We start from the raw sequence: 12,261 nt of genomic DNA, 5'->3' as shown, positions 1-12,261 counted from the left end.
AGCCGTTTTAGACACTATCTCCTTAAATTTTATTTCTAATTACTATTATTGCTTTTGTAAAAGTCATGTAGTACTGAGGACAAATGCTATGCCTGAGAAGCAGCTGTGGAGGGTATTTTCCCTTTTCTGAAGGACTGCATAACTCTCATTGCGTGTTTCATTTGAGAAGTTTAGACGAATAGATTGTATAGAAATTCAACCACATATATCTGGTACAAAAAGGGCTTGTGATGATAAGTCAGATACAGACCCCATCTCCTCCGTTATGTAGGAGCACGCATCTTTGCAACCGAGAACCTGAGACCATGGGTTTAAATTATCGGAATGGAAAACCTCTAAGAGTTGTTCTCCCCCCTTATGCTATTCTGGCTTGTACCAAGTGTCCATGGGCAGGATGGAGACAAAGGCTGGATAAGGTCTTATTCTTTGGGAATGGGCTATCGAAATGGGAGGATGGTGATTTCATGGCTTTTGTTACTGAGGTTAGGGACAGAATTCTCTCACTGAATTAGAATGGTAACAAGTGGGACTGGGGATCTCTGGGGCTTTTGTAGTGCACTCATCTGAGAGATTGCGCTTTTCTCAGCCCTTCAGATTTATTTTGCCAAAGTTACAGGGCAATTATGGAAATGCGCCCTTTGAAGCTGGGCTGATTTCTCTTTATTTTCTCTGCACTCCCCTCCCAAAGCAAAGCCTCCCTCGCCTCCTTTCTTCGGCAAGTCGGCAGTCATCAGGCAGTGGGGTTTTGAATGGACATTCAAATATTCTTTTGAATAGTGCAAGAAAGTTTTAATAAATGTATGTTAAAAAATAGACTTTGAAGCTTTTTGGGAAGGAGGTGTAAAGTGACAGCAACGTAATGTCGTCCTAGTAAAGGGTCTGTGTATTTGAGGTGCTGGAACATGAAATGCTCCCCATGAAAAGAGGCTCAGTGCACCAGGGCTGGGGGCAGCTGGTGGCACGCGGGGTGTTTGGCCAAGCGACCGCCTGGGCGCTGCCGGTGCCTTGCCACGCCGGTGCAGTAGGCAGCTCTGCAGAAGCGCTTCGCTCCTTGTCCCTCACATCTCCCTAACAAGAGGCCCAGGACAAACAGAATTGTACTTTCACACCTTTGTACATTATTTATCATTGGAGTTTGGAATCTCAGTGCTACGTGTGAACTAAGACAACATATTTTTTACCTTACTTGTATACTAACATTTGGGAAATATGTCTGAAACCAGATGGTGAGACCTGGAGCTGGGCATGCTGTGACCAGGTCTACTTTTTGCCTAGAAACTCAGTTCCATACACCTCTGTTCAGTCTATATCTAGTTTCTTTAGTCATACCAGACTACTTTGCTCTTGTAAGAGAAATGTGTGTTTTTCTTGGCCATTTAGCAAATGCTATGGGCCAAATTCAGAGTAGATGTAAGAAAATAGATGTAAGAAGGAGATGATACTGCTTGTGTCTGTGAAAGTTACATACGCTTACACGCGGCCTGAGCCTTGCCTGAAATATGGACCTTTCACTATCAGCAAAACATAGTATCTTTCTTGTCTAAGTTTTGTAGCTGAGGCACAGATGTCTTTTTTTACTCTTTATAGTATTTATGAGGGATGCTAGAACCACATCTACAACCACATGGTACATAAGAGATTTGTGTTTTCTGGACATTAGGGCTTACAATTTTTTTTCTTTGCTTTTTTTTTTTTTTTAGTAGAAAGTTCCTCCTAATAATGAATCTATTCAAAAGCATAAAATTTATCTCAGACTTCTACAGGGGTGTGCTCAGAATAAATTAATACTACAGTTTCTCATGATGGATGCAGAAGGTTGAACGCTGCATCTTCAGCATTCAGCACTTCATACAGAGGTCTCAGCAAACAAATTTCATGTGAGCTGAACTTAGTGGAGTTGCAGTAGGTATCATAGGAAGATCACCGTCTTGCCAATCTTCTTATTCTCCTCCTCTAGTTCCCTTTCACAATCTAAATTTCATCCCCAACCTCACACAAGTGCTGAGGACTCCTTCCTATTCCTCTGTACCTTCCCTCAGTCTGGGATCATCTTATTTTTTTCTGGAACTCATCCCAGTACTAGGATAAATTCCAAATCTGCCCAAACCAGATTCATTGCTTAAAAGCCCTCCAGAAGCTCTGAGATATCTGATACATTTCAACGTGCATCTGGGTATGGTGTGTTCTCATTTTGTTTGTAATAAAGAGAGGAGGACTTGTGAGATACAGATATAGGTTCAGGTTTGGGTACAAAACCTTAAAATGGATTTAGGTTCTAATATGCTGATCTTCTCCAAGAACCTTTCTAATCTTAAAAACTTAAAAGCCAAGTTAAGAAAAGACAAATTTGCTAATAATAACAAGAAGCTATCCAAATTGTAAATGTTACAGGGTCGGTAGTTAAGTCCTCTGAAAAACAGTGGTGTTCATACTGTCAGTAACTTCTGACCTGAACCTAGAAACATGCAATAGCAAATGACCATGCCTTGCTAGTGAAATCATTCAGGGAAATTAATGCAATCCTTCCATTTCTGCCTTTGACAGTTCCTATGCATTTGTTTATTTTAAAGTCCACATAAAACCCCAAAAAGCACACTTGTTTTGAGCTTTAAGCTTGTCACAGATGCTGCAGAGAGTCATCTGGCAGACTACAAGCCATATATCACCCTTCAAGTCGGCAGCTGAGCTTGCCTAGCTTCTGGCCTTTTTCTTAGGGGAGATGGAGAATAGCTGTCTGGGCAGCACAACTTGCCCTCTTAGCTCTCTGTCCTTGATGCCCTGTACAGCCACATCCCCCAGTCTACACAGTCCCTGTGGGAGGAGACTTCTTCAGACTACTCAAGATGAGTGGGACTCTTGTCCCACAGTAGAGGACAGTTTCACATGTCTTTGTTGTAGTTTTTAGCTATGAGTAACTGCCATATACATCTGAAAAATATCACCATGTGACATGGCGTGGGGGCTCCTCAGAAAGTCTGACTTACTACTGTTTTAGGCTTTAAAGAGCAATAATTAAAAAGACTTTGAATCATACTTGCTAATGCAGTTTGCCAGCTTCTCCAGGTAAAGGCCCTTGAGCAGTCATTCTTCTCTGCGGCAGCTCCGGTCTGCAGGTGGTTTGAGGGGGTTTCATTGTAGTAATCTGGTCTTAAGGCCACAGAGCCATAGATTACCATGACGAAGTCTCTGCCTGGAGGTAAAGGTCACAGATTTTGAATACTTTAGATAGTTTGTAAGTCACATTTGAAGACTGCAAAGTAAATAGGTTTCCATGTTCAGTGCTGTCAAAAATGACCCTTGGGATGCAACGCTCCTTTCTGTGCTTGGGTCAAAGCCCACTAATAGGTAGGGCAGTCATCAACAGGGTGAGATCTTCCAGATGCCTTGTCTTATAGGGAATAATTCTGGCTCATCTGGGCTGAATTTTAACCCCTGGGTCTTGCATTTACTCTATAGTGCAAGAAAAAATTCAGGCAGTGTTACGACAGACAGCATCTTGAAGGTTTAGAAACAGAAGGACAGGCATTATAAACTATAATGATAAACTCATTTACAGTACGCAAGATGATGTCTCCCAGTTACAAATAAACTTTAGATATGGTGTCTGCTATTTGACTGTCAGTGGGAAGTGTGTGTCTCATAAAGGTCTGACCTGGTTATCTTCTAACCTTGAGCAATTAATCACCAGTATATAGTAGGAAGTAGTTGTGCATGGGAGCATTTGGTGTCCAGCCTGTTCAAAAATGCCTTCACCTTTCCTACAACTATCAGACCTAGAGCTTCTCACAACACAGGACCACAACTTTCTTTTGGAAGAAGAACTGGCACAAAATTAACCTCCCTCTGCAAATGGAACACAACAACTTCAGCCTCCTTAAAAAACAAAACAAACCAAAAGACCCTGAACACCTAAAACAGAGCGGCTTGGGCAGAAAAGCCATCAAATATCAAGGTCTCAGTTCTCAGCTGTGCTGCAGGCAGGAGCACAGGAGAACAGAAAGGGTCCCTCTTCCCCCTCCACATGGGTTACCTGTGTTTCTAGGGCCTGCGCCCGCAGGAGGGCACCGGGAGAGGACCAAAACCTGCTATTCTTTTTGTTGATGAGTGGGGAGGGCTGAGGACTTTCCCCACCATTTCACTTGCAAGCGAGAGGAATGGCTTTGTCTGCAGCAGGCTGTGCAAAGTTGGTGTAAGGCAGTGAAGAATCAGGCCCCATTGATTCTTTGTAGTATTGGAGCTTTGTTTTGAAGTGCAATAAAAATACAGGTGGCGGAGGAGATAATGCACGGTGCCGTTCCTTTGGGACACTCAGGGAGACGTTAAGGAATTCCAAAATATGGAGCGTGGGTTTTCTCTAGCATTGATACAAACATTAGTTCAAGAAAACACCCAGAAGTAGCAAATATGCAAATTTGTTATGAAAGAACCTACACGTACCAGCCTATGTTAGAGAATTTGTTTAAGGATATTTGATCCTCATGCAGAGTTTATCAGATTAGGGGTTTAATTTGTGCATTCAATTTTTTTTTATAAAAAGGGGGGGACCCCTTTAAAAATCTTTTATTTCTCTTCTGCTCCAGTACTTGTACTGGATCTATCTCACTTCTGCTAAGATAGAAGAAGTGTGCTTACGGTGTAATATAAATCTGGGATGGAGAATACCAATTTCATATAAATTAGATGGCAGAACACTGTTCCGCTATTTTGTTGTCTAAATTATATGGAAATTGGTCTTATGCAAGGAATAAGTCCTCACAGAACAGGGCCCTTAGGCTTTTGGTTTAATTATCATAAGCTTCCATTTAATTAAACTTATTAAATGGTTTAGTGTAAGAGCAGACTATCGTTTTGCAGAAGCTTTCTGGAAGAGAAAAATATTTATGCCCTAGCTTCTTAGGAAGGAAATAAAACTTTCCTTCAGAGATGTTTCCCTAGGTATAAGAATGAGGGTCACCTGGGCCATTCCCAGGCACCTTTGAACTCTTCTTACACAGAAGAATTTCAACCTGTTCCTTACTACAAGACCAGCGAATAAGCTGTGTTTTTCCTGGGGCTGGTACTTCAGGATACGGGCTAGCAATTATATGATAATGCTGGCATATGAAGAAGCGGGTGTAAATGATCCATGAATACCTGGAAACTAAAATAAGGTCCTAAAGCATCAGAACTGGGAGGTTCTGTGACAGCAAAAAACCCTCAAATCAACAAATAAAAAATCCTAAAACCCCAAACAAGCCTTTAGTTGCTTTCTGATCAGCTTGATAAATGAGTTTTGGATATTACATGGTATGGTGTCTGTATTAGCCAGAGGCAGGACTCAATGACACAGGAACCCTCCTCCAGTCATTTGTTCATGAGCAACCTCTTCATGAGGTTTTAATTTCATGGATTTGCCCCAAACATGCTGGCCACCTTCATATGTAACCATTTTCCATTGTGTATATCAGTTTAACAAGTAAAGACCTTATCCGAGACTTAGATATAAAAATCCTTGTTCTGATTAATTTGACTCTTGGTGACTTCCTACAGAATCTCACTTTTATTTACTAAGTCATATCTATAACATAATCACTGGCATTTCTGGCTTCTGGGAAATGTTACACCTCTTATTTTATTCTACAAAACATAAAACTTTGTCTGGGTTGAAAAAAAAATACTCATTGGTACTATTTCTCCAAAAACATTGTTGTGGAATAGCATTGAGTATTAAAACTTGCGGCACTGTGTACTGACTCCTTTAAAAAAAAGAATTATTAGAAGAATAATTAGCTGAACATACGAAATTCAGATGCCTCTTCAGGGACATGCGAGAAGATGATTAATAAGAGAAAGGAGGGCCACTGTGTGTCAGGGACCTAATAAATGTACTTAAGGACAAATAGGTAGAAAAAGAAAGCACACATTACTAATGTTGATAGAAAGCCTTAACCACCTAATGAATTTCAGAAATAGGTTGAGAATGGTTAATCTGTGTGATAACATGACCCTCAGGGTTAGTTAGATCTGTGAATTCTTATCCCCCTGGGGACTTAGCAAGTTTCCAGAGATTCATACTAAATTCCTACAAGGAAAAGGCATTCACAGTTGGAAGATTTCATGCAGGTTTTGCTTCTGAATGCTCATGTTACACAAAGCCCAATACACTGAGATAATGGCAGAGAGTGAAACTCAGTACTAGCCACACTGTTAATTGAAATTTTCACTTTCTAACAAACAATCATGCACATTTGGATTTATTATGGGATCACATATAACTCCAGATGAAAGGAAGTGTTTTACCATAACAATAGTTGATTCAGAGTTGCTTCTCTAGGCTAAATTAAACTCTGTATATATATGCTGAAAAGCAAATCTATCAGTTGGTATTTTCTTCATTGGATCAGGCATTTCTTACACACCCTTTAAAAAAATTTCATGGGAAACTTACAGAAAAACCCACCTAACTTACATAGACTAGAGCTATAAAGTGCTTAGTAATTGCAGTCTCATCAGTGGTTTAGGAAAACTGCCAATGCTAAGGCAAAACCAAACATTTCAGAGAGAGCTCAAAAGAAAACATAGGCAGTGTAACACGCTATTGACCTGAGCAGCAGCGTGGTCATGAGATTTCTTCTTCCAGAGCCATCGGGCACCAGCGCTGCTTGGAGGGGAACAAGACATGTCCCTTTGTGACCAGGGGAGGCTGGAAATGCCATTTCTTGATTGCTTGAGATGCTACGTCCTGGCTGGCCTTGGAGAGAGCTGCAAAATGAAAAGGAAAATTCCCTCGCAGAAGGCAGCTTTTACACCCCTAAAGAGGACTATTAGACTAGGATCTCCAAAAGAATTTAGGACAGTTAGGCACCAAAATCCCACCGAAAATTCCTCTGAAAAATCTCAGCCTAGTTGTCAGTGACATATTATGGCAATAGATGTTTCTTTTGAAGAATGGGGTGGATTTAGTTATTCTTAATATGAATGTCAAGGTGCAGAAGTGGGCAAAAAAAGGGAAAGAGCCCCAGTCTGCAGAGCTGGCAATATCATGGATTGAAAGGATGATTGCGTCCCAGTTTGTGTGGGGAATCTGCATTCATGTCCAATCTGTGTTTTTTCCCAAACTGTGATCTGGGGATTGTGTTCCTGCACAGAGATCTTCAAAGGTCTTAAAAGAGGTAAGTGAGACCAGAGAGTGATGTTTCAGAAAATAAAAAGCAGATACACATTTTGTGCATCTCTGAGTCTGGCTCATTCTCTAAAAAAACCCCATGTTTGTTTGTAACAGTGACATTAATACAAATGGTGTCAAAGGTATACTTTTCAGCTGATATTGCAAAAGTGAATGCTCACTGCATAGTTGTGCATAGGAGGTCCTGCTGAAAATACTTATATATAATTTAACAAAAAAAGAAGCTTTTGTACTAAGAAATTATGGCTTAAAGCTTTCTTATTTGGGAAAATTCCAGCCTTTGTGCTCATATCCCAGTTATTACAGTAAAGACTTCCAAATGGGAGATATTTTAGAAGAAAACAGTGCCAGAGTGATAAGGGTACTGTGCTTATTTTTCTTCAAGCAGTGGTATGCTTTTAGTTTGAGAAGGAATTTTAAAAGGTTCTAGATGAGATGGTACAAATCAAACACATTCTTATAATATTTATACAAAATATGTCAAGAAAAAGGAATAACAGGGACTATTATAAAACATTGTGCGAGAAACAAGAACAATAGCAGGGCCAGAATGCATCTTATTGACCATAGCTGTATAGAGCAAAAAGCGTATGTATCTGTCTGTAGCACCGGACAACAAAAAATTATTTTAGGCACACAAACTTTTTACTAAATAAGAACATAATCTCATTTATCATTCCATTTAACTGCCTGTTAAACATAGCTTTTGTGGGAAGACACATACCTAGAAGACTTCCATGGACTGCCATTGCTAAAAGTGCACATACCGGCCAAACCAAGGTAATGTCTCTTGAATCATTATTTGCTTCTACAGTGTCTTTTCCTGTAGGGATATTAACATACAGAGAGCATTAACAGAAAGAAAATTTATTAGCAATGACAGAAAGGTAAGGAAGATTGGTAAGATCCAAGGGTATGAGGGGAAAGATCAAAAAACATCACAGAGTCTATCATCAACCTGCTCCTGGGTACCTACAAGAGAAAGTGGAGCTTCAAAAAGATGAGAAGAAAACTGATGATGGGGTGACAGAAGCAGCTCCTCTCCAGGACAGTGACAGAACAGTAATTATAGACAATGATGACATGTGATGGAGAGATTTACCCTCCAAATTTACAGGAAAGGATCTAGGCAAAACACATGTATCAACATACTCTGTGATAGGAGGGATAACGAATGAAAGGAAAGGTGAAAGGCATCTTCTGCCACAGCTGTATCACCATGCTTATGGTATCAGGAGTGACGAGAACCTAATGCAAAAGAAGAAAAAAGATGCATCCCTCCGCAGAAGACAAGTGAGGCACTTCAGAGCCTAAACTCTGGTGGCTGGGCAGGCCATGTGCTTTGGACAATGCTCAGGGCTGCACCTGGGAGGCTGAGCCTTCCTTTTTACCATGACGTACTGAGACCCCACGCAAACAGCAGGTCAGTGCTGGATGCTGCCAGCAATGACCTTGAGAAGTAGTACTTACATATTTATTTCAATTTGTAATACATATATTTACGACGCTTCCTGTAGGCTGAAGATTTCACAAAACAAAGAGAAAGTCAGCAGAAATGTTTGAACCACAGTGTCCTACAGAAATGCTGAACAATTGCCGGTGTTGAAAGCCAGCCAACAGCCCCTTACCACAATGACCAGCTCTGCATGCCCACAAGTTGGAGTAGCAGAGAAGTAGCACAGAGAAGTACTGCTTCAAATAGGGTTTTTTTGACTCCCATCGGAAACACACAGGAGGTTCATGGCTCAACTCTCACACCAAAAGGACTTGTGCTTGACCACGCTCCCACAGCCACCACCCTCCCAACTCTGCGAGGTGAGTAGACTCTCTTTTCAGCGCCATGGCTTGTGATCTGGCATATTTTTATTCTGAAGAGAGTCTAAAGAATGGCTGGGTGGGACAACGATGAAGTCAAGAGGCTATTCCAGCCCATACAACTGCAGTGCCTTAGCGCAGATTCCCACCACAGGGCCAGGCTGGTTGGAATCAAAATGCCATGGCTTGACTCTTTTACTGCTTCAGGCAGAGGGGGGTTGTTTTCATTTGGCTGAAAGTGGAAGTAAAGCAAAATAAAGAGATCCCACATTTCATTTTCAGTAAGGCATCTGAAAAGTATCCATTTTTTTTTAAGTAGCTTCAGTGAATAACAGTATGTTTCCAAGACCTGGACTTTTTTCATCAAAGGAGTGAGCAATTAGTTTATTAGATAATATTCAAAGCCATAATTTTAATTTAATTAAATAAGGTAAATAATTTAACTCAAATCAAGTCCAACTGGCAGCAACTGAACCACTTCTAAAGTATATGATATTATTTTCCACTAAAACATATATAGTCCATTTGGCTATAATTATTAAAATTTCTTTATGTCTTACCTTGTCAAGAATAATTGCTTACCTGAAGTTCCTGTCAGAACTGCATAACTTTTTGTTTACAGGATGTTAGTGTCTAGGGAACAAGTGAGGTACACATGCATACTCGCTCTCTCTCACACACACAGAGATACTATAAGGACCAATAAAAGATCAAAAGCAAATAAATGAAGCAAATTAATGAAAATGAAGTGGAAGGCTGTAATCACACCCAACCACGCAAACAAAAAAAAAAAGCTCTGAACAAATTAGTATGTAATACACTACTTCAGACAGATGTTCAAATAAGAACAAAAGGAAATAAGGAGGAAAATCATAACAATGTTGGCTTGAGAACTTTCAGGAATATGAAAAAAAAAAAAGTATAAAGGATAATTTCCCATTTACCCTGGAGCAGAAATAAGGCCAGATTCTGATCCATTGAAGATACTCTTCCCGTTGCATTCAACAAATTCACTGTCGAACCTCTGCAAGAACAGCTGAGAAACATGTTTTCCAAACGAAGAAGAGCAGGGCTGACTCACAGGGCCTTGGGATCCTGGACATGGGTTAGCAGTTAACCCCAGTCACAGGGTTTTGCCTAACTTTCACCATGTTTTTCTTTTTACTCTTCTATCGCTATTATTGCCCACAATTTTATCCATTAAAATCACAAGTGTTTTCTTTAGCATGCTAGGATTTTTGAACCTTTGAGTTTACTTGTGATGATAAACAGATGAACAAACTTATGCCATTATGAAAGCTGCAGTAAACGTGCAGCTGCACCTTCTCAGGCACAACCTTCAGCTCCTCAAAACACCAAAACTTGCCCAGTCTGTTCTATCTACTCAACCGGAAAAGAATTAAATATATCACTGTTAGGAGGGAGACGTTATATACAGTCATCAGTGATTCACAATCGTTTCACATCCTCTGAATTTCCTGGCACCAACATACTCAGTGTTATTGCAGCCGCATAACTGGTTTTCAGTTTACTCCTTTTAGACAAGCGGTATTGGATGTGGATTGATGCTGGTAATATTTTGTAAATTTCTCTCTGTCATTTTGCCATTTCAGAATCATATTCTCACATATTAGAAATGTGTTGTAAGATGTAATATATACAACAGATTAATAAAATGGTGGTCTTGATCATGCCTGATATTGTTAAAAAACAGGAGGATTCTGGAGTGAACCAGTTGTTAAAAAGTGAAGCAAAACTTCACGGAAAAGACTTACGTTTTGGAAAACTCGTTGCCTTTTTTTGTCTCACAGTACAAATGGTTGCAGAAGCCAGCTGTGCACCAGCCCCAATGGCCTCCTGTGATCTGGTTTGTCCCTTGACCTGCAGCGTCACCAGGTCTCTGCTGCACATTTGGTGTATCATCTGCCCACATCCTGCACAAGCGGCCTCTGGTCCACTGCCCTCTGCAAGTTTGGTCTCAAGCAGGTGGTTATCCTTCATCAAGCAGATGCTTAAACAGCTGGAATTTCCCCATCCAGAAAGCATCTTTTTTTTTTTTTTTAATCTTTTTATCTTTTTCCTACATATCTGTTTTCTGGTTGTCTCATTTTTTTAATGTGGTTTCACTGCCTGACTTTACTTAATCATCTGCAATACCTCATTTAAAGGTCAGCAACCTTTACATGTTGATCTTCCTGAAGGTCCATGTTTGTTACACAAACCATCCTTAAAAATAAATAAATATTGAGCAGCTTGAATTTTCCATAGAGGACTATCCTTTATCTTTCCTTACTGACTTGAACTCCTTTATGGAAAGGTTTTCTGTATTATCCACCTCATCATTGCTTAGTTTAAGTCCTGCTCAGTTCTTTCCTAGGCAGAGAAACCTTGCCCCAGTCACAATGATGTGCAGTCTAAAGAATCTACTGGAACCATGGAGGGCACTCCCTGGCTCAACAAGCCTTTCATTTCCCAGAGGGGCAGGTCATTAGCAAACCTCAGACTGCTGTTACATCACCATATTGTCTTTAACCTGAGGTCTGGGCCGTCACAGTGCCCTCCACTGCCTTCTCAAGATAGATCCAGAAGGTGCCAGAAGACACTAAAACCTGTCCATTGTCGCCTGCAATCTCGAAGCTGACACCTTGCTGTTGGGTAGGACTGATGATTGAGTCTCTTTCAAATGGGCTTTTAAGAACTGGGTGAATGATTTCTTGTTCATACAATAAAAGCAGTTCTTGATTCATCACACCAGACTGAGCAAAATCCTCGACGGGCGCAAACAAAGCAGTTATGGGCTTTCCCATTCACTTACCTGAATTTGTCTGCAATCAGTTCAGGCATAGGACTTAGCGTGCTGTCCTATCTGCACTTTGAAACTCTGAAGAATTCCTGAAGAAATCAGCTCCCTGAGTGGTAAGATCATGACTTTGCATACTGTGAAAGGCCAGAGTCCAGGAACAGAGCCATGAAGCTGAAACCTCATCCCTCCATATCTCAGTTACATCTGATAGCTGTGGAAAGGGAGAATTGGTTATCAGTAATTTTATACTCTAGAAGTACAGGCCTGGCATCTCCGCTGTTGTGCATGAGAATTACTCATTATATTACCAAATCAAGTAGGATTTTTATTTTGCTGTGGGTGAGAGGTACTGGAGATCTGGAGCACTTATGTGAATCTCAGTGACAACACTGCAAATTGTCTTGTATTTCATTTATCAAGGAAGAAAAAGAAAATGTCCCTTGCTGAGAAGTATGCTGCTGCAGCAGGATTGCTTCTT

At 40.5% G+C, this 12,261-nt stretch overlaps 1 long non-coding RNA gene across 1 annotated transcript; it reads right to left on the bottom strand.

Moving 5' to 3' along the window:
• Nucleotides 1-3,078: 3,078 nt before the first annotated feature.
• Nucleotides 3,079-9,567, bottom strand: LOC128853507 (uncharacterized). The gene is made up of 3 exons (XR_008452077.1): nucleotides 7,890-9,567; nucleotides 6,583-6,741; nucleotides 3,079-3,190 (listed from the first exon to the last, which is right to left on the bottom strand). It is a non-coding gene; the product is annotated as an uncharacterized LOC128853507 (long non-coding RNA).
• Nucleotides 9,568-12,261: the final 2,694 nt, after the last annotated feature.

Source organism: Cuculus canorus, chromosome 13 (genome assembly GCF_017976375.1).
Source record: "Cuculus canorus isolate bCucCan1 chromosome 13, bCucCan1.pri, whole genome shotgun sequence".
NCBI classification, from domain to species: domain Eukaryota; kingdom Metazoa; phylum Chordata; class Aves; order Cuculiformes; family Cuculidae; genus Cuculus; species Cuculus canorus.
The sequence above is the reverse complement of the archived record's forward strand: the minus strand, read 5'-3'. Positions and strand labels throughout refer to the sequence as shown.